This window comes from Peromyscus leucopus, chromosome 22 (assembly GCF_004664715.2).
Source record: "Peromyscus leucopus breed LL Stock chromosome 22, UCI_PerLeu_2.1, whole genome shotgun sequence".
NCBI lineage: Eukaryota > Metazoa > Chordata > Mammalia > Rodentia > Cricetidae > Peromyscus > Peromyscus leucopus.
The window spans coordinates 18,204,920-18,228,740 of NC_051081.1; the positions used below are offsets into that span (position 1 = coordinate 18,204,920).

Here is a 23,821-nt window from a genome sequence, read left to right on the forward strand (position 1 = left end):
AGAGCACAGGACTAGGCTGGGGCCAACTGAAGACCAATGCAAGTACGAGGTCAATTAATAGCTGACGGGGTGGCGCACACCTTTGATCCTGGCACTTAGGAGGCAGAGGCAGGTGGATCTCTGTGATTAGTTTGAGGCCAGCCTGGTCTACAGAACAAGTTCCAGGACAGCCAGGACTACACAGAGAAACCCTATCTCAAATGACAACAAAACCCCAAATCCAAACAAACAAAAAGCTCAGTTAACAACAGAGATGGAGGTGAGATGTTCAGAAGTCAAATCTATAAGGACTGAGGATGCAGAATGAGGAACTGGAAGTGGGCGGGACAACTTGGGCAGGTTTCTAGCTTGGGCAAATGGGTGCTAGAGATGCTTTTTCTGAGAAAGGACATGTAAGACAGAAGTGTGTCAGCAAGTCAGGGTTTGGAGAAAGATAATCAATTTAACTTTTGAAATGCTGTGATTAAGATTATCATACCAACATGTAAGTGAACTCATTAGTCCACACATATATCCATATAACCGAATACTATATTACAGGAGGGAAACAACTTCTATCAATATACAAAGATCTCCACAACAGACGAAGAACAGATCAATACACACATTACAAATACATTTATCTTTCAAACAGTCTCCAAAATGTATTGTTTAAACATACATATATAACAAAAAGATAAAAATCAAGAACATGTTAGTCAAGTCAGGACAGCAGCTGCCTACTGGAGGGAATATACAGAATTAAGAGAGCCACCTTGGAGGCTTCTAAAGCACTGGATAAATTTCCCTTTCTTAGTCTGGGTAATGGGCTCATCGTTTTTTTCTTATTAACTATTCTTTGGATAGCCCTTAAAATTTATAATTTGCCTTATATATATTATGTAATAATTTTAAAATTACATAGGCCTTTTTTTTTTTTTTAACACAATAAAACAACCAGATATCAAATAAGAAACTAGACCAGCCTGGGCTAAACAGAAGACCTTGTCTCAAAACAAACCATTTGTTAAACAGTACACTGCTGTATACTTTTCTATATGACCAGTTAAGTGACAGCAAATGCTCTTTTTAACTTGGTAATTATCCTCCCAGGGCTCCTCCAAACCCGGCAATGTGGGGTTGGAATGAGGCAGAGACACGGGATAGGGAGAAGTGCCTGCTGCCTGACTCGGAGACTCAGTTCAGGCCCCCTGGGACCCACATACACTCCAGTGCAGTGCTGCATGTCTACAGCCTCAGGGCAGGAGGGACAACAGAGACAAGGAGAGCTGGGGCAGGGGACCCCTGGCCAGCTAGTCAGCAACGTGGTGAGCTCCAGGTCCAGGGAGAGACTCGTCTCCAAGAAAAACGTGGGTCATGAGAGGAAAACACCTGGCACGGGCTTCTGGCCCCCACACTTGTCTCCGATGATTCTACCGCCCAGCAGGAGCTCTAACATTCAAATGTGACAGAGGCGGCAATCTCACACTTAACCAGAAGCTCCTGGCTCACGAGTCAATGTTCTCACAACACGAATCCAGAGCAAACAGTGTTATTCACAGCCCTACGATGGATGCTCTGGTTTCATGGTATTTTCTTCCTGGTAATGCTGGGGGGGGGGGTGTTGTTAGACCCAGGCCTTTTACACAGTAGGAAAGCATTCTTCAGTGAGATAATGTCCCAGCTTTGAATGTTCTGGTTCCAGTCTCTATCGACTATGAAAGCCTGCAAGACACCTGTAGTGTTCTGTAACTAATGATTTACACTAAGCTCACTATTGCTAAGAATGTGTTCTCTATCACATGCCCAATTTAAAGAAATGATACCTAAGAAGTTCTTGTATTTCTCCATGCAGGAAAAGGGAGAGAGAAGGGGGGAGGGAGGGAGGCGGGAGAGATTAAGAGTCCCAGTGTTACATAACAATACTCAGCTACAGAAGGACAATTTGAGGTCTTTCTTCTGATTAAACAACTATTATTTTACATTTTTCATTTCTGAAATCATATCCCCAATTCTAACTTGCAGTGACACGTGGTAGGAAGCTCTAGGCCGCCGCACACCCTACTCTTAGGCCAGACCAGCACTCTGCTTCTTGATCTGGCGGCGGCGGAATGGAAAAGGTGCAGGCTGGAAAGAGTTAAAACACTTAGGGGCTGGGGAGGAGCTGCCCTCTGGCCTGACCACTCACACTGCAGAATCGAAGTGGGCTTTTGGCATGATGTAATACCTACATCACGGGTGTGCCGTGACGATCAGAACGCATACACATGAAGCCTTGTGCTCCCGAGGACACACAGCAGAGGCTTGGCCATGCTACAACACTGCCTATCTTCTGGGCTTTGCTTTTTTTCCTTTTAAAAACCCATTTCCCTTTGAGTCTTCTGGGTCACACCACAGACCTAAGTATCTTCCTATGTCTAATACCTGCCAGATTGAGATTTCTATCAATCATTCAAGCTCCTACATTTTTCCTAGGAAAGAGTGTTGAGACTTCAATGTTCCTTAGCAGTTGGAGCTACATACAGCTCATCTACAATATAAACTATGGATGGCTAATCTTTGAGACTTCAATGTTCCTTAGCAGTTGGAGCTACATACAGCTCATCTACAATATAAACTATGGATGGCTAATCTTTGAGACTTCAATGTTCCTTAGCAGTTGGAGCTACATACAGCTCATCTACAATATAAACTATGGATGGCTAATCTTTGAGACTTCAATGTTCCTTAGCAGTTGGAGCTACATACAGCTCATCTACAATATAAACTATGGATGGTTAATCTGTACAGTCCTGGACAAGGTCCAGCAACATAATACTTGCTCCTTTGAGTTTCAAAATTCCTTTTGAGTCTATAAAAACTGCTATAGTTTAAATTGTACTCTATGATACTGTACATTTAGAAACCATAAGATCCTAATTTTCATTCTCTATGGAAAAGTGTCTTATGTGATATATAACCAACATATCGGTCACTGAAATGTTTCTTATCTGCCAGCATCCCTGGCAGATCCTAAGCTCTAACACAAGTAACACATGCTTTAGATTCAGCAGGACCCAGTGTCGTGTTCAAGCATTCATTAGCTGGGTGAGATGTCTCAACCTTGCCATCTAAAAATAGGAACCATTACCACCTCTCTTATGAGGACAACAGGCTACAAGGCAAGTACAGCTCGGGGCTCTACCGTGGCAGCTCCTGGGGCGCAACCAATGCAAGAGCTGCCTGTGTTGGTGACGGAAGCAGAAGGCAAGGCTGAGTACACCCAGGGAGACTGCTGGCGAGGTACTCCGCCTGCTTCCATCTGCAGGGAGGAAGCAAGGCCTGTCCCTGAGCACTGGACCCACGTGTAACTAGGAGAACCATCGGCCCACTCTGTAAGGCCGTTCGTCCCAGGGCAGAAGACACCGAGACCACTTCACATCTCTCTTCACACCAAAAGGCAGTTGAGCAAGAAGCTGGCTGAACAAAGCAAGTGACTTTCCCCCGAAGAACTTAGGGTATCTTACTCCAGCCAAGTGTCTAATCTGGGGAACTTCCTGATAACTCACAAAGACTACTGTGGAGTAAATGTGTTCCGACTGTCTCCTTCCTTCCTAATGCCAGTGATCCAAAGTGTCCAAAGCAACACCACAAGACACATCTAGGAACTCAAGTGCTTCTAAGAACACTGTCCTTTTTATCTAAAATTGCTTAGCATACGTTTACCACTCATTTACATACTTAAGGATAACACTCTTCTAGCCCAATTTTAGTTCCAAAGAGAAATAACTAGCTTCAAATAATTTGACAGCTTGCAATAAATCAAAGGAAGAAACCAATCGGGTAGTTTCTTTTCTTACTTATTTACAGGTGATCTAGCTGCTCTCCCACCTAAGAAAAAAGACTATGTAAATACCTTCAACTTAGTCTGTTCTTCAGAGAGCTGACTGAGAAAGGTACTGGAAAGGGTGAAAGCAAATCAGATGTTTTAGATTCACTTAATAAATGCAGAGAAACATACTAGCTAAAATTAAGATATAAACCTCAAGTCAAATATCTTACTTTACCCATTACCTTGCAGTAATTTTACTCTGAAACAAGCCCATCAAAAACCTTCAGTGTGTTAACAGACTTGAAATAAAATCTGACCCATCAAATGCCAAGAAACAACTAAAAATCTTTTTTTTTTTTTTCCCAAGACTATGTAGATCTTGCTATGGTGACGAGGCTGGTCTTGAAATCAAGGTCCACCAGCCTCTCCTCCCAAGTGCTGGGGCTAAACCCATGCACCACCATACCTAATTTGAATCCTTTTTGATGACTAATGTTTTCTTCTAGCTCTCTAATGTGGAAATGTGTGTGTTCACAGTTGTTCCTAAGCATCTCTGGCAAGCCCTCATCTTGTCTCTGCAAGTGTTTCTCTCTTTAGTCATGGTCTGCAGTTTCTAGACCTAGGTTCAGAAAGATTCTTCATGACATGTGCCAGAAGTCTCATGTATTTTGTAAATACGTAAAAGCATAATGAAGAAAACAGAAATGACCTATTCCACAACGACAAAACAGATGTTTGGGGTAAAGCAGAGAGAAGCAGCTACTGGGTTTGTGAGTTTTCCTGCAAACCTGTGCTACAGGGTACTTCTCCCTCGGTTTTAGGAAGTCCCATTCCCTTGACAGAGCTAGCTCAGAAGACTAGCTCATCAGATGAGAGCTATTCCTGAGCAGGCAGGAGGAACTAAGAACCAGGGAGGCTGTGGTAATCACACACATGCAGGCAAAACATTCACGCACTTAATACGAATGTAAAGAGAGTCGGAATGTGTCCAGTTCCTCCTTTTCAAAAATTTCTACTACTAGCAGAAGGCCTGAGTGGAAGTCCTTAGTTTAAATTCCTCTTCCTCTCTCCCATTGTTTCTTAAATTTCTGAAATCTTTTTATATTTAGATATTAGAACTTTGACCAATTAATTACAGTAGATATCCAAATACTGGTCTGTCAACTATCTATCATCCTTTCTGGAAGTGTATGGTAATAAAACGTCAAGGGACAAGTTTTCTCAAAACCCAAGTAGTATCAAATTGTTGTGGAGGAACAGTGAAGTCAAAGGACTAGAACAACATAATCTGCCATTTAAAAAAGTGGTAACAAGCTGAGCATGGCAGTACATCCCTGCACTTCCAGACTCAAGAGGCCAAGGCATCAGATCAACTGCTACATGGGAAGATTTTGCTTTAAAAAAATAAAATTAAAAATGTAAAAGTTATAGCTGTAAACATTGGAGATGGAACACATCTCAAAGTGATGGGAAAACCCACTGAACCAAAATGCATTAGAAAGAAATCAAAGAAAATCATGAGCAGAGGCTCGGCGAAGCTGGGGTATTGGCCAACACCTGTAATTCCAGCACTCCAGGGCTGAGGACCAATTTAGGAGGAATGTAAAGTTTGAGACAAGACTGGATAAACAATGAGACTTCACCAAACAAACAAACAAAACAAAAATCCTACCCAAAACCACCCAAAACAAAACAAAACCCTCAGTGACTGGATTAGTTCTTTTTTCCTGTTGCTGTGACAAACTGTGTGACCAAGGCAACTTGCAGAACAAAGAGTTTATTTAGGCTGACAGTTCCAGGGGGTAAGACTCCACCATGGCAGACAATCATGGCGGCAGGCAGCAGCAAAAGAGTTGGGAGCTGGAATCTTGAACTGACAAAGAACAAACTCTAAAGGGCTAGAGTCTTTAAACTCTTAAAGCCTGCCTTGAGTGACACAGTCCCTCCAAAGGCCACCTTTCCTTAGCCTTCCCAACAGTGCCATCCGTTGGGGACCAGGTGTCCAAATGCTCACACAAACCACCAGTGACATCAACAAAACACATACCCCGAGGAGAATTGTAAGGTGGAAGTAGAACAAAACATTGTCAGCATATGGCAAAGAGTTAAAATAATCAGATGTATACTCAATAAATATGAAGTAAGGTCATTATATAGGAAATCATTAAAGATGTCAATTGAAATGTGATGCAAGATCTTTACCTACCAACCCGGCAAGCTCTTGTTTCTTTGCCTTTTTAAATTAATTTTCATGTGTGTGGGATTGGATGTGGGGTGTGTGTGGGGTGTGTGTGGTGTGTGTGTGTGTGTGTGTGTGTGTGTGTGTGTGTGTGTGTGTGTGGTGGTGGTGGTGGTGGTGGTGGTGGTGGTGGTGGTAGTGAGCATGTGGAGGCCAGAGGACAACTTATGGGAGTCAGTTCTCTGCTTCCACCATGTGCGTCCTGAGACTTGAGCTCAGACTGTTAGACCTGGCAACAAGTGCCCTTATCCACTGGGCAACCTTGATGGTTTTTAATAGAACTATTTAGTAAGAATATAGGAATTTTGCATTTTCTCATGAGAATTTAAATCCACATAGCATTTTGTATCATATATTAGAACTTCAAAACTATGCAGAACTTTTTCACTCACAGCTTCACAAACTTAACTTTATTCTAAAAAACTAATCAGATAAGGATTTAAGATTTACACACACAGAGCATGAGCAGAGCACTGGAAGACTGTGGTGATATATTGTGTACCCTAATAAACGTGCCTGGGGATCAGAGGACAGAGCCAGCCTCTACATTAGATACAGGGGTCAGGCAGTGGTGGCACACACCCTTAATGCCAGCACTTGAGATCTCAGGCCTTTGCTTGAGAAGCACACACGCCTTTAATCCCAGGAAGTAATATGGCAGGGCAGAGAAAGGTATATAAGGCGTGAGGAGACAGGAACTCTCTCTTTAGTCTGAGGATTTCGTAGACATAGGAACTAGTGGCTGCTGTTCTGCTTCTCTGGTCTTTCAGCTTTCACCTTGGTATCTGGCTCTGGGTATTTTTTATTAAAAGACCATCTGTTGGGTGGCAGTGGCACACACCTTTAATGCCAGCACTCTGGAGGCAGAGGCAGGTGGATCTCTGTGAGTTTGAGGCCAGCCTGGTCTACAGAGCAAGATCCAGGACAGGCACTAAAACTACACAGAGAAACCCTTTCTTGGAAAACCAAAATAAACAAACAAACAAACAAATAATTTTTTTTTTTTTTTTTTTTTTTTTAAAAAAAAAAAGAAGACCATCTAAGATTCGAACAATGGAGTGTGTAATTGGTTCTGTTGTGAGATACTTTCTTGGACTGGAATGCCTGTTTCAGAATCATTGATTATCCTGGAAATGTTCATGATATTAAAAGAAAATTTAAAATAGTGCATCTAAGTTGATTTCAGTACCGAAAGCACCTATACACAAACATTTAAAAATCATTCCTGTGCATGTGAGCACACGTATGATGTGTGCGTGTGCAGGTGCACGTGGTGGTCATAGGGCAACTTCTGGTAACTTTTCTCTTTTTCCCCAAACGTGGATTCCCGGCTTGTGCAACAAGCACTTTGACTGGCTGAACCACCTTGCTGGCCCACAGATCTACTCAACTAAACCAAACTTACTGAGAGCGCCTAGAGGGACCACTCAGCAGCTGGGAGCACTTGCTGTCCACGCAGGACCCAGATTCCTTCCCAGCACCTATCTGGGAGCTCACAAGTGTCTCTAACTCCAGTTCTGGGGGATCCAATGCCTTCTGACCTCCAGGCACCAGGAATACATGTGGCATACACACAAATATGCAGGCAAAACATTTATGTACATGAAATAAAATAAATTTAAAATATTTTTAAACTTATAGACAAGGAATACCACTGTGAAGATCTCTGCATTGTTATTGATTATTGTAATTTCATTTTTTCTTTCAAAAATTTCTAAACATTTGATTCAATGTGTATTAATTTTCAAGTTGGAAAAAAGTGTATTTAAAACAGAAGTAGATCTTGGTAAATACCAACCTTACTTCATATTATCAACCCACAGTTATATGTAAAATGAAAAAAAAATAAAAGAAGCATTAAAAAAAACTTCCCAGAAAAGGGGGGACAAGTGAGTTAAGGAGAGAGACCTCCCTGAGTAAGCTGGATGGGTATGGGAAATGCACTTGTAGGTCACACTTACAATTATTCTTCAAGCCGGGCGGTGGCGCACGCCTTTAATCCCAGCACTCGGGAGGCAGAGGCAGGTGGATCTCTGTGAGTTCGAGGCCAGCCTGGGCTACCAAGTGAATTCCAGGAAAGGCGCAAAGCTACACAGGGAAACCCTGTCTCGGAAAAACAAAACAATTATTTTTCAGTCCGCCAGCAACTGAAAATCCAAGTCAGTTCCAATATGGCTGCTCTTCAATGCACATCAAGCTCACATTATCTAAACTAACAATTCCCCAAAGTGGGATGCCACCGCCTCGTTTTACTGAGTTTTGTAAAAACATTCCTTAGGAGAATTTTATTTTCCCTCCACTCAGCACCATTTATATGACCTGCTGGTCTCCCCAGCCTCTCATGACGCAGACCCGCTCCTCTGAGAACAGTCAACAGATGCAGCACCTAAGCCCAATATTCACTTACTGCCATCTACGATGCTCATTTCACAAAACCTAACTTCTTATTCTGGAGCTCCTCCCCAACTCTGCCCTCCACCACTCAAATTTATTTTCACACCCACATCATGTTCTGCTGTCTCTGTTGATTTTTCAAAAAGAATTTACATTTAATACCACAATTCATTCTTGTCTTTTCAGAGAATTTCAGGGACATCAAAATCATCTCCACAGAAAAAATATTCCAAAGAGGAAGGGCACTCTTATATTCTTTTTAGTAACCTCAAACACCTAGGTGAGGTGTAGAAATTTATACCCAAGTTTTAAACGGAAAACACAAAAAGGGCTTCCGTTGCCAAGGGCTTCGGCTGTGGCCGTGGCTCAGGCTTCTGAACTGTAACTCATATCTGTGGGTTGGCTGCTGAGCTGTGACGCAATTCTGTCAAAATGACTGACGGGAAGCCTCTACCGTATGCATCTGAGCTGACCAGTCCAGTGTTGGAAGCTGGACCAGACTGGTTCGTAAGGGAAACTGATTGCTCTTCTGTACTACATACCTACCAGAAAGAGGACCTGAACCAGAATTTTCTAGGCATAAGGCAAACCACTGACAATCAAATTTCCAATAATTACTGTCAATAATCTTCCATCTGAAAGCAAAGGAATGAAGTTAATTTAATTTTCTTACCTGCCAGAAAAAAAAATTATTCTCTTTAATGCCAGAGAAATTTCTATAAACGAAAACCCGTGAAGCTACAGCTGCCGTTTTTCCTTCTCGGTGTCTACTCATGGCAAACACTGTACTTCCAGTGAACAGGAATACACAGACTGCATCCTGTACCGTCAGACCTAACCCACCAAACCCTTAAGATGAACTTGTCTTCCTGTGAAATGCCCTGCTGGACTCCCCCATTCCACCCTGTATTTACCTTTCAGATGGGACCCAGGGTAACCGTCATCACAATTTCAACTTTACCTTCCTTTATACTTCAGAAATTGTTACTGGGAGACACAGTAGAAACTTCTGGCAAAGGAAGTTCTTAATGCACATGATGGTTTTCTCTCCACTGCCCTTACCTTCACTGTACTTTAAATGTTTCCTTTTGAAAAAGTATCCTAAGGAGATGGTTGGAGGTAATAAATATTCTTGACAAATACTAACAGAGTGATCTCTCAGAGAAAAACCACCTGTGCAAAGTAGTGTCACAGGCCTTCACTCTAGGAGATGTTCACCAAAATCAAGCACTATTAGCATTCTATAACACAGTTGCCAGCAATAGCTGTAATTAAAGCGAGAACAGCTTTAAGCCTCAGGCTGAACCTTCTAAGTGGAAGAAAAAACCTTCTTTTAAAAATTAACAATTTCATGTATGTAAACAGTGTGTCCTGATCATACCCATCTCCCAACTCCCCACCTCCACTTGCCCTGGACACCTGACACATCCTTCAGAAACCCAATCCTCTCAACAATTCCTGACTAGCAGCCAATGCAAAGCAGGACACGCATCACTTTAACTACTTTATTTAGCTCTCACAACAATCAGAGGAGATGAGAGGCCTAATGATGCAGACCTATAGTCCTAGCTACTTGGGAAGCTGAGGCAGGAGGATCACAAGTTCAAGGCCTGCCTGGGCAATAGAATGAGTTCAAGGCCAGCCTAGGCAATTAAGTGAAAGCCTGTCTCAAAGTAAAATAAGGGCTGGGAATTTCCACATTGGCCCAAGGAGACAAGTTTAATCTCAGGACCATAAAACCAAATGAAAATCTACACAGCAGCTGGTTATTATCAGGGTTTTGATGAGGAAATTGAGGCTCAAGATACTAAACGGTGTGCCTACAATACAGCCCTTCACAAAGTCTACCAATAAATACAGGCAAATGAGCCACTGTCTCCAACCCTGAGGACAAGAACAAGCTGTGATGGCTGGCAGACCCAGATATAATAGAGGTGTAGGCTACTAGACCATTTCCCCAGGCACAGTGAGTTTCTGGATCTGCAACTGCTAAAGAGACTACATTCGAGAGCACTCACACTCAAGTCGTTTCTTAACGACTATCTACAGGAGTAGATGGTGCCACCCTAGAGTCTACTGTTCAACTACATTCTTGTCTCTCTCAACATTCTCTCCATCTAAGAGATTCTATGCATAGCAAGTTTATGAATCTGAGCCACTAAAGGGACTTTGTGAAGAATTTCCAGGTCCAGATGCCCAAGATGCTGGGGACAGTCTCAGTATCACCTACTCAGGACTAAAAAGCAAACTGCAGCTCAGTGAGAAGGGCCCTAGACAAAATCTCCAGCACCAGAAACAAAATAGAGAAACCAAAAGGAAAATTAGGGAGGCCCACGCAGGATGAAACCAAGTCCAAGATCGGCCTGGGCTTTGCTAATCACCAAAGGAAAAGATGAGATGAACTACACTCCGTTCCCAGGTACTGGGGTTAAAGGGACTGGCTAGACCTCCTGTATGACAAGCCTAAGTCAGGCCCTACAGATGGTCCCAGTTGATGGCCGCTCAATTTAGGATTTTCTGACTTTACAAAGTCAAATGATGGTTTCCCATTCAGCAGAATCTATACTTGAAAGTCTTGTCTTTTCTCGGGTTTAGCTACACACAGGGATATTCTTCCCATGTCAAAAGTGAAGACAAAAGATCTGGCCTGCTAATTATGAGTTCTAGAAGTGTCTTCCTGCTAGAAACACTAACAAAGAACACTTTTGAGACTAGGAAACAGGTGATAGGAAACAATCCCTGAGAGGAGGAAAATGAGTCAGGTTCTTAGGAAAATGCTTACGACTGCATCAGCTGACTCCTGGAATCTCAATACAGGAGGGAACCCAACGGCCAGTCTGCCTGACCTGAGGCGCCAAGGCTCAAGGTTTGTGGTATCCGGGCAGAGCACACAGGGCAGAGAACAAGAGAAAACTGTGAGAAGAGTGGAGAAACAGGGATTTGAAAGTAAAAATACTACAAATTTCTTGAAAATACTTCCGCAGAAAAGTACACAGTACTGCTCAAGAACTCAAGAAACCAAATAAACAGAGATATACAGCATTGCCGCAGAGGACCCAGAAAACTCTAACATAAAAGAAAATACTAATAAAATGAAAGACACCATCAGGAACAAGCAAGCCACAGACTGTGAGAAAAAGCTAAAATTTAGTAAATAGACAATGGGCTGTCTTGAACAAAGGGAAACATGTTCACGACAGAGTACTCAGTTATCAATAATTGCTACAAAAGAGAAGTTCACAGCACAATGAGCTACCCTCCCCCATCACTGGATCACAGTGGGGAGGGACGATGCACAAACTCTCAGACGGCGGGTGAGAGGGTGTGTCAGCCAGTTTTATGTCCCTGTAACAACTACCTAGGAGAAACTCCTTAAGGCACTGGTTCTCAACTTGTGGATTGCGACCCCTTAAGATCACGGGAAAACACAGATTCTTACATTACAATTCATAATGGTAGCAAAATTACAGTTAGGAAGTAGGAACAAAATAGTTTTATGGTTGGGGGTCACCACAATGAGGAACTGTATGAAAAGTTTGCAGTGTTAGGAAGGTTGAGAAGCACTGCCTTTAAGGAGACACATTTATTTTAGATCACAGTCTCATCCCACCATGGCCAGGAGGGCGTGGCTAATGTCATCAGAAGCCACCTGGCCGAGAAGAATGCCTGCACCTGGTAGTGACCCCCACATTCAGGGTGGGGCAACCTTACACAGTTCCCAGGAGGTGAGTCTTCTAATCTAATGTCGGGGGGTGGTGTCTTTCTTGATGCAATCAGGCTGACGGGAAGCCAACCATCACAGACTGTCAAGTGGGAAATCCACCTCAGAAACTATCTCCAGCAATTCCACTTGTAGGTATTCCCTGAGAGAAAGGAGAACTCGGCACTTTACTCAGAACAGTCCAAAGCTGGGAACCACCCTGTCCACAACAAATCACATGTAATCCGAGTTTGCAGCTGAAAAGAAACACACACACAAAACGACCCTCCCTGTAACGCAGGAAAACCTCCAAACATCGCCCTGATCAAAAGTACAAGAGGATGCGCTCTGCACTGCTTCTCTCTCACGTCTACGACGACGACGACGACGACGACGACGACAGAAGTTCTTTTTCGATGTACGATGTACGTGTGGTGTGCACATATGAGTACCTGGGCATGGTGTCACGTGTGAAGTCAGGTATTGACCAGGCATCACCCTCTACTGTGCTTCACCTTTTTTTGAGTCAGGGTCTGTGGCTGGACCTGAAGCTTGCCCTTCCATCTAGACTGGCTGGTCATCAAGCCCTGGGACCTACTGTGGGGTTACAGACACATGCAGTCACACCTGGCTTTCACATAGATGCTAGGGACCCAAATTCAGGTCCTCATACTTGTTCAGCAAGATCTTTATACTGAGCTACCCTACACAGCTTTCAAAATCATCTTATGGTGGGATAAAAAAAAATCAGAACATTGATTGCAGGTATGGAAAAAAGAGAACACAAGATTGAAAAGCACAGGGATGCTTTTGGACTGGTGGAAATTGTGAATTATATGATCTATCAATTGTCAAAAGTACAGAACTGGAGGTTATGCCATGGGAGGTAGAGACAGGGAACCAAAGCCAGGCCGGTACATGAGACAGGTAAGAAGTAAAGAGGGAGGGGTACTTAACATGTTTGTATTTACTGCATGTATATTTGTCTCTGGTTCTTAGTTGTTTAAAGGAAAACAACGACCCAAAGCTGTGGTTCTTACTACCTGCCCACTCTTTAGAACGGTCCTTTGCGAACTCTGGCCATATGTACCAGAGTCACTTAACTTACCAAACCAGAATTTTGAAATCCATAACACTCTCAAGTCCAGGAACTTTTAAGAATCGCTGTTACAGCGGTCCATAATAACAAAATGAAGGAGATACACGGCATTTAGATTGTACATAGAGAACTGGTGCTGTCTAGACTACAAACAGGCATCACAAACAGAATAAACATAACAGCTATTTTAGTGCTAAATTGTTCTTTATATGTTATCATCTCTGTTCATGTTCAGTTTTCTACTAAATTGCTCCTGGAAGTTCCAACTGCAAAGTTTAGTTTTCAGTCACTGACCTAGTCTAGTTTCTCACTAACCCCAATTCAAACTGCTTTAGTTTGGAACAGAATGCTCTCTAGTCAGGAGCATCACAGGAAAACACACAGAAACCACTAGCCTGGCTCGTGGGAACCAACTCCCAGGGAGCCTGCATGGGACCGACCTAGGCCCTCAGCATACATGGGACAGCTGTGGAGCTTGGTCCAGGTGTGGGACTCCGGTACTTCAGTTGGCTCTTGGGAACCTAATCCCCATGCTGGAGTGCCTTGCCCAGCCTGAACCCAGGGGCAGGGGCTTGTTTTTATGGCAGCTTGATATACCATCTTTGCTGAAGCCATGGGAGGCCTGCCCCTTTCTGAGTGATTATGGAGGAAGGGTGGGCTAGGGGGAGGGCGGGAAAGAGGAGAGGGCGGGAGTGGGAGGCTGCAGTCTTGGGATGTGTTAGAAACAATGTCCCCCAAAGGCCCAGTGTTAAAGGGCTGATCTCCAGATGGCATTATTAGGAGAGGTGACTCTAGGGGAAGGTTCTTAGGTCACCAAGGGCATGCTCTCAAAGGGGATTATGAGATTCTGGTCTCTTCTCTTTTTTGCTTTCTGGTCAAAAGACAGGCAGGTTCACTCACTTCCACCACGATGCATTCCATGACTACAAGCTCAAGGCAATGGGCCCCCCAATCACAGACTGGACTTCCCAGCACTGAGACAGAAAAGCCTTTCGTCTTCCTAACCAAGTAATTTGGGTGTTGTGTCACAGTGACAGAAGACCGTCTGCAATCACCGACTCCTCCGGCTCCTTCGCTTTCCTCCTTAGCGCTCTTTCTAGGCCAGTGTCCCCTCTTTCCCAGCATCTTTCCTTCCGCTCCACAGTCTCATCTACTTCCTTCCAAGCCAAACCCAAGTTCCTCTTTTCCACCAAACTCAATCACCACCGGATTCTTCGCACATTCCTCTCAGGGCTTGAAGACCTTGCTTTACTGAAAGTGGGCATCTCAACCTGACTGTTCCCGAGCTGGAGGACCATCCCGAGGGAGAGCTGCGAACTGCCAGCCCTCTTCCAGCCTTCCTCTCGGGGCCTTACGCACTGACGCACTGACGGCTGGAGGGTCAGGGAGAAAGAGAAAAACACGGTGGCTCAGGGGTGCTCTGTACTAGATTGAAAAAAGCCTTCCCGCTTCCATGTCTGTTCAGAGGACCCGACAGCCCAAGGCAACCAATATTCTGAAAGGGAGCGGATTCTTGGCCAGTGGCACACACCTTTAATCCCAGCACTTGGGAGACAGAAGCAGGCGATCCCTGTGATTTTGAGGCCAGGCTGGTCTGCACAGTGAGTTCCAGGAAGCCAAGGCTACAGCGAGTAAGGGTTTGGGGTGGCAGTAACAGGCAAGAATTTTTTTAATGTTTATACTTTTGTTTTCATGACTTTCTACTCTGAATATATTATCATTTAGAAACTATGCTCATCTGCATGCTTCATGATTTTCAACAATGAACTATATGCCGTCTCCCAGCTGTGTATGTCCCATGGTCAGGCTCTTGATCTAGACCTGTATTTGAACTGACATCTTTAACTGTGTACATGCAAACTCAACATTCCCCTCTCTGGACTTTATATCTGAACTCTACTGCCAGGCCTGCCTATCCTCAACTTTTACCACCTGCAGGACCAACCCAAGGCCCGAGACTGAACCCAGCTGTCCTTTCCAGTCTACCACAAATTCCTTGATTCCCACTATCAGTCTCGGCCTTATTTAAATGGCATCCTGGATTGTGATCTCCCAGAGAGAAGTCACACGGGAATGTCTCATTCGCTCGCTCATCTTGTCATATGAAATAATTACTTAGAATAAGGTCTCCAGGCTTCTTCCCTCCAGAATATTCTATTCATTAGCTCTATGGCCATTTTTCTAAAATGCCAACCAGTGCTACTCTCCTATGTATACAGCCAAATAAAAAGTCAAACCACTCTAACCTGGCACCTGGGGCTCCTCTTCATTTGTTCCACTCTACCTTGGATCTAGTCTATTCTTCATTTTTCTTTTATACTCAAACTTTACCCTCCCCTTAAGCACACTCTGCCCTTTCATTTTTAATAATACAGATTAGACAGCAACCCAGCCCAGCTTATTTTATGAGCTCCCTTATACTATTAAAGCCATTAGCTACCCTTGTGCAGAAACGAGTGAAGAACAGTCAGACAATATAGCCAATTCTCAATTAGTTATTTTCACATCCGTATTAACACTATCTGAATAAACTAAAAAGAAAGACACTTCAACTATAGGCTGAGCTCTTCCTTATATAAGAGCAAATTCTGTTACAATTGGTAACTTATTGATTTGTGACTTTCAATGAGCACTTAACTCTGTTCACATCTGTCTCCTGCTGGACTGGGGTTTTGTCTGTTTGTTTGTTTGTTTGTTTTTGTTTTTTCTAAGACAGGGTTTCTCTGTGTAGCTCTGGCTGTCCTGGAACTCACTCTGTAGACCAGACTGGCCTCGAACTCAAGAGCTCTACCTGCCGAGTGCTGGGACTGTGGTCTTTGCCCGCCCCCACCCCACCTCCATGTGTCTTCTACGCTGGTTTCTCCTGCGTGTCTTCCTTCACAAGAGTGTTTCTTTATCCACCACTCTCACGTGCACGACACTTCAAAGTGACACAAGACTTTCCACACTTACTTGCTCACTGTAAAGTCACTTCCACACGTAACAGTACAAATGTGCACATATAAAATTTAATGTAATGTAACCCATGTACAGGGGCTGGAGAGATGGCTCAGGCGGTAAGAGCATTGACTGCTCTTCCAGAGGACCTGGGTTCAATTCCCAGCACCTACGTGACATCTCATAACTCTTTAACTCCAAGATCTGATACCTTCATACAGACATTCATGCAGGCAAAACACCAATGCAAATGAAATAAAAATGAATAAATTATATTAAAAACTATGTATAGTGAGAGCTGTCCTGGTACTTTCTTGTGTTCTGTCTCAGCGTTGAGACCATTCTGAGGCTCAATGATTCATCTAACTTTCTGCAACCCCCCACCACCCCGGCATTGATCCACCTGCTCTGCTCAAGCCTTCCTTTAGTCCAGGCCAACTTCAGCCCACCCCAATTCGACCCTAACGTTTGCCCCTCACTACTCCCTACTCCAGTGAGCCACATCATGGACACTACCTTGGTGCCTTTCCTAGTAAACATTTTCCTTGCTAAGGACCATTCATGATTCAGAATTAAAGTCAACCAAAGAACTATTTTATGGGTAGCCAAAACCAACCTACCAATTTCAAAGGGCAAAACTACACAGCAAAACATCCCTAGTTTTTCTTGAAAAGGTGTTTTCTTTTTTAAAAAAATTTTAAATTTTATTTTATTTTATGTGCATTTTTTATTTATGTGTTTTGCCTGCATGTCTGTCTGTCTGTGCACTATGTGTGTCCCTGGTGCTCATGGAAGCCAGAAGAGGGCATCAGATTCCCTATGACTGGAGTTATAAATGGTTTATGATCTGTCATATGTGTGCTGGAAATCAAACCCATGTCCTCTGGAAGAGCAGTCAGTGAGTTTAACCACTGGGTCATCTCTCCACCCCACTTTTCCTTCTGTTCAAAGTTTTACTAAGGCTATGTAGCAGTCAGGCTGGAGTCAAATTTGTGATGCTCTTGTCTCAGCCTCTGAATGTTAGTATTATAGGCCTGTCCTACCAAGCTCCTAAATATACAAAAGAAGGGAGTCTGAGGCAAAAAGATCTCTTAAGTTCAAGGCAACACTAGGCTACATAGAGTCAGGACAACCTGAAGCTAGAGTCACACACACACACAAACACAGAGGGGGGGGAGGGAAGGAGGGAGGAGGGGAAGAGGGAGAGAGAGGGAGGGAATATAATTTAAACACGGTCTACAAATCCTTTCAAAGTATTTATATACACTCCTTAGGCAAGGAGTTAAAAGTACTTCATAAGCCCTAAATGAAACTATTAAGAGATGTTTTTAATATCCTGAGATATGTGCAGGATTAACGATCAAAAGGCTAGAGCCCTGGTCCCAAATCCACCACATAATAGCTGTCTTGGGAAAGTCACTCCGTGTCCTTGAGTCAGTTCATCTGGATAAACTGGATAATGCCACCTACCTTTCGGACTTGTTGACAAATGAAACGAAAGAACAGCTGTAAAACACCAGGTAAAAATGGGAACCTTTTGATAATTACTGTTTATTATTATTAATTATGCACAATACCACTTTTGTTTGCAGAACCATGCCCAACAACTCTCAATATATTCTTGGACTTTCTGGCCCAACAGCAGCTATAATAAATGCCTTCAAGGAAGCCATCGATGCAACTTCTGGATCCCCTTCCTGGGTCACAGGTCAGGTCCTAAAAGTAGAATTTGGAGTATCTTCCTGCAAATGTATTATCTCTATGCTACCTGAAAACGCATCCAGGGACATTCCTGAAACTTCTCCTGCTGGCTTGGCCTAACTACCTGGAACAGCACATGGCATCAGCTACAAATCTGGCAACTTTCACTACAGTCTTTTAAATTACTTTAAAAAATATAAAATCAAACTGGTCCTTGTACTGATCAAAATGAAGGGTAAGTGTTAGACTGCAGTCTCATGTAAACATGAGATGTCCTATTTAATGTTTAGATAGCCTTTAGATCTAAAACAATCAAAGATCAGTTTCCCGGGGGATCAGTTCCCAGGATCTCCCATACAGAATGCAAAATAGCATAACATTTGCATATAATCTATATACATCCTCCCATTCCCTCCCCCTTTTTTTAAAGGCAGGGTTTCATATGGCTTGGGCTGGCTTTGACCTCCATATAGCTGAGGATGACCTTGAACTTGCTATCCTCCTACTTCTGCCAGGTTCATAGATATACTACTGCACTCTGTTTATGCAGTGCTGGGGATCCAGCACTTTGTGTGCATGCTAAGTAAGCACGTAACAAACTGAGCTCATTCCCAGCTGCTCTATAATACTAATAAAGGTAAAAGTAACGTGACTAGTTGTTACACTATTGTTAGGGAGGAGATGACAGGAAGAACAGCCTATACATAGTCATTACAGATACACTTTCTCCCGCTCCGTCACATTTTCAACTCAAGCTTGATGTACAGATGAAGAACCTGGGGCTTAGCAGGGCAAACTACAGGCACAAGACAGTGCGGCAGAGGAGGGCCATGTGATTGATGTTTACATAGTGCCCTATAGAACAGCAACAGAGGGCTTTGGGAGGTGGTGGCAAGAAGCCCTGGGAGGCTGCCCTGCCACAGAGCAAGGCACTTAATAACAGGTTGTGTTGTTCGGAAGGTGCTGAATAGGTGATACCCTGTGGCAATCTGTCTGAGTGAGGTGTAGTCCTCTAATCTCTCTTCCTGATAAGATCTTTCCTAGATCCTCCTCTAAGGAGATAAGGGAGGCTCGGAGAAGACTCGCTTGCATCACTGTTTACTAGTGTAGATTTCTTTTAGAGACGGAAATTTCTTCTACAAAAAGACAGCTCCTTAAAACTATTCCAGTGTCGACAGTTTTTCTAAATATGCCAAAGAATTATATTTTAGGGTGGCATATTTTGGTTCTCCACAGTGTTAAAACACATATATGAACGTGTGGAAATGGAACAGTGTCATTATGGTCTCTTTCAAATCAATTATTTCAATTGTTCACCTACACATCAAGGCAGGCAACTAATTTTCCTTTAAACTACCCAAGTAAAATTTACCCAATATTAACACAGCCAACAATTCAGCCTAGTTACCCTTCCAGTTCTTCTGCTCTAACCAGATGCAAAAGCCCCTTTCTCTTCAAAAAATAAGATAGTTGGCCAATGCAGATCAGGAATTTATTATGTTGTATACTATCTCTTGCATTCTCTAACATCTACACTGAGGCTAAGAAGGCATTATGTCTACTCAGCCCATGTACCCTGAATGATGGACCATTCTCAATGTCACACAATTTTTAATATTTGCTAACACACATATTCTCTCCAATCTAACGGGAAAAAACCCCTGACCTCATGCCTCTTATACCTTAATGACAGCGTATGTGAATATGTAATAGACCCAAAGAAAACCTGTTTTGTTTCCACAGATTCCCAAAAGATGTCATGAATCCAACAAGTGTCCTTTTAGACTGTGATAACATCATATGTCTACAATAATCAAAGGATCAGAAGTTGGTCAATTTTCAAACATTAAAATCCTATCAAAGTGAAAGACAACTATAACCCTAGGAACATTTGATGGTTCCAGGTGACTCTGAGGTGACTTCAGTGATTCTGGGCCTGTTGATGATAGATAATAAATGTCACCATCTGGAACATGGTAAACCACATGGCCATATAGTAGTGGGGCCTGAGACACAGCAAAGTAAAAGAACTCTACATCTTAAAGCTGGAATTACACAAACTTATCACTAAAACCCAGCGGTGTGATGAGTAAAGCTCTAAAACCAATTCAGTTGATAAGGCCAGAGAGATGGCTCAGCAGTTACTGGCCCTTGTGGTGCCAAGCCTGGAGGCTTGGGTTCGCTTCTCAGGACCTACACAGTAGGAGAGAAGTGATTCCTACAATTGTCCTCTAATCCCATGCCTGCCATGGCATGCACATGCTCACACACATAAGCACAGTAAATAAGGAAATAGTTGATGAGGAATTAACTTACAGACAACAGAATTCAATGATTTTATCATGGTGCCATTAGCACAAAATAGTTGCAATCAATAATGGACCTTATGAACTTGATTTCCTTATCTAAACTCACTTAGAAAGCTCTAGAACTCAGTATTTTCTTCAGAATACCTGCAAAGCAGCATCAACACCTTTTTGTTCCAGAATAATGAACTGGAATGAGGGTTTCTTGGAGACACTGGAGAACAGGAATTTTCTTTCCCAGACCCAATGTTTGGTATTGGAGTCTAATTAATTAAAAAAAAAAAATAGCAATAGATAAGCAAGAGGAATGGCATACAAATTTATAACTTGCATGTGTGGGGGCCACACAAAAGATGAGGCTCAAAAGGGGGCCAGAACTGCGTGTGTAACTAACTCACTGGTGGAGTATTGGCTTGGCTTGCCTGAGACTCTTGATTACCAGTCAGCACTGAGTTTATAATTTTGAATGACATAAAAGGACAGGGGCTTGAGAAACGAGGGATGAAGATAATAGGTTATGGGAGGGTGAAATGCACTTCATAACAAAGACTGTCTCATACAGATAAAAGTATCTCAAATAAGAGCCTCAAAAGACCATGTGACATCCTCAGAGTATGTGACACCATGTGGTAATTTGGAAGGAGGTGAGGGTATCATCCATTCTCCCCTAGATCCAGCCATGGCAGATAAAGGAGTCTTAAGGAAGCCTTAGAACTTCATTTCACTAATAGGCTTTCTTTATAGATAGATACATTTCTCCCACATACAAGGACAGCTTTTCAGAGCTATTCTCTATGTGCCCTGCCAGGCAGAAGAGCCATCTGGAAACGTGCCAAAAGAGCACACTTTGGGATAGCACTATTTAAATGTCCCCCACCATTCAGAGAAACGTACACATTAACTTGATATGCAGATCCAATTAACGTCCAAGGCAACCCAAGACAGAACAAAAACCATAAGCTTGCCATTTCCACTCAATGTCCATTAAGGCAAATAATTATTTGTGTATTTATCTAGGAATTTTTTTTTAAGCCTAGAAGAATGTATTAACAGCAGGGGGAGGGAGAGCATACATCCTCATTAAACCTAATGAAACACAGAAAATAATGTGTAATATTTATTGTGCCCTTTCTATGTGCTAGGCACAGTTAATCTTCACCAATATGTCACAAGGTAGGTACTCCTTTTTCCTCCCCCCTCCAGCTAGGATTTTACCATGTAGCTCTGGCTGTCCTCGAACTGTGCATCCGTAGCCCTGGCTGGCCCTTCCTAGTGCCTACCCGCCCCGACCTCCCAACGCTCTGATTATTGATTACTAGTGTACCACACCCAACCAGGGCCGCTTCATGGTAAGTGGCTGGAATACAACTCCTGTCTCTGTTACAACTATAGCATAAACTGTATTTTCACAATTATGTAATTCTACTTCCTTTTAAAGGAATTAAAATCCACTTTAACATAAGAAAAGCCCCACACTTAGAAAATAATTTTCACACAGTTCACTTAAAAATACAAAAACCCTTTTGAATTCTAAGTCTAAATTAATTTTAGCACAAAAACAGAACGCTAGCTTAATCTAAGCTGCTCATTTAATATTTTAATCTAGATGACAGTTTTGTCTCTTTGCACTGAGGAAATGATTAGCATTTTCACTAATAATGCAGCACACTGTTTTTAACTTTTAATAAAAGCTTATGCAGTTCTGCATCATTTCATGTATAAAATAGTCAAAGTTCTCTATCAAAGGACCAATATCACAAATAAGCCAAAAATTATTTACAGTTGGCACTAAAAGGCTTTAGAAATAAACAATATGGATGTGATAGAGTGGGAAAATAACCCAAGACCACTCCAGAGTCAGGCCCACCAATCCTGGCGCCAACAGCAACTAGCAATTCGGTCCCTTCAAACGCTCTCGGCCTTGGTTTCCTAATCTACAACATAATCATCTCCACCTTCTACTCTTCCAGCTCTAGAAGAAATGACTCATCGGCCTCTCCTCTCCAAGCCTCTCGTTCTCATCTTGTGTAAGTTATTACCATTACTTCACAGCCAGTGAATTGTTTCGCTTTAGGTCCACAACAGTAGGAAACAGCCCACTCCAGACAAGGTGAAAAAGGAAAGCGTTCCCCACTACTGGTCTGCCACAGATGATTCTCAAGGTGAACGATGCAGAAGCCATTATAATGTCAAAAGGTGTTAGGTTTCAATATTTTAAGCTGCTGTTTTGTATGCCAGTACATTCTCCCTCAGGACAAATAGTAAAATTCAAGGACAATAAGGAGAAAAATATGTAATTATTCAAGCACTTAGAAGGCCAATTAAAAACATTAGCACCCTTTTGCAGAAATGTTTGAATCACCTGGCAAGGTATGCTCCAGAATTTTCCCCCCTAAATTTTAAGTACTCCCTAATCAAATGAGTTTTCATTTTGTAAACCATAGAGGACTCAACAAATGTATGAAAAGGGTAATATAGATGTGACTTATAAAAAAAGACTAAAGAGCAGCCATGCAATTCTCAGCTCCACTCCTTTCAATGGAAATGAAAAAGGCAACATTCCTGCAGGACAGCCACAAAGGTGAACTCTGGACAACAGCCATTGCCTCACGCTTGTGTGTCTCGCTTCCGTCTCTAAGCCTGTCTTAAAAACGGACTATGAATACGAGACAATATATTAAGACTAAAGTACGCATCTGACCAAGATTCCCAACTGTGAGAACACTCTGATTTTAGCACTGCTTTCTAATACCAGCATCCTTCTTATTTCAACACTTAAAGAAAAGCCATTTTAAACTTCTATAGAACATGTAGTTCAATTTTACACGGTCCTGTAAAGAAGCAGTAAAAAGCAAGTATGACTTAATGATCTTCTAGCATAAATGTCAGAAAATCACAACTGTACAGTCCAGCCTAACGTTAAACTTTGAAAGAAGCAAGCCTCCAGTGCAGACGCAGAAGCTGCTACAAGCGTTTTAAACGTGCAGTTTTAGGAATGTCCAGGGAAACTGCTAACTGCCAAAAACCCGTCAAATATACACATACAATTTAGAATAAAGGATCACCGACAAAGTCCAGCAGCAAGCCGCCTTTTGCTTGGAACGCCAAAATGTCAAAACCTCGTGACTGACTTCCCAAGCCTTCAAAGTTGAGAAGCAAACCAAGATGTACTTACGCCCGTTTCTTAGCATCCTTCTGTCAATGCAACTCCCTCTCCACAAAGTCACTCCGCTTCAGCCACTCGGATGCCCAAACCCCAGCACCAAAGAGCCATTTATTAAGAGCCCAAGATATTTGAAGCGGGGTCTTCTTCGCGGCCACCTCCGCATCCTGTACTAACCACCCCAGGTTAACCCCGGGGAGATGCTCCAGTCTTTTCCCGCATCCACGGTCCCCGGCTCCTTCTTTCATCTCGCGGTAGACCTTTTACCGTCGACCTTGAGGACCCTCAGGTCGGAGCTCCGGAGCCCCAGGTGAACGGGCTGGTACCCTCTTCTCTTGCAGTGGGGTGCCCGACGACCTCCCCCACCCAGTCCCGACCCACCAAGACCCCGATGACGAATGCCCTCCAACCAGCCCCAGACGACCCCTTCTACCCTTTAGGTGCCCTGACTCCAACCGAAAAGCAATGCCTCCGAAAACGTACCGAGAGCCT

At 43.0% G+C, this 23,821-nt stretch overlaps 1 protein-coding gene across 1 annotated transcript in view; it reads right to left on the bottom strand.

Moving 5' to 3' along the window:
• Socs5 (suppressor of cytokine signaling 5) overlaps window positions 1–23,821 on the bottom strand; it is a 38,852-nt gene that overhangs the window by 14,388 nt on the left and 643 nt on the right.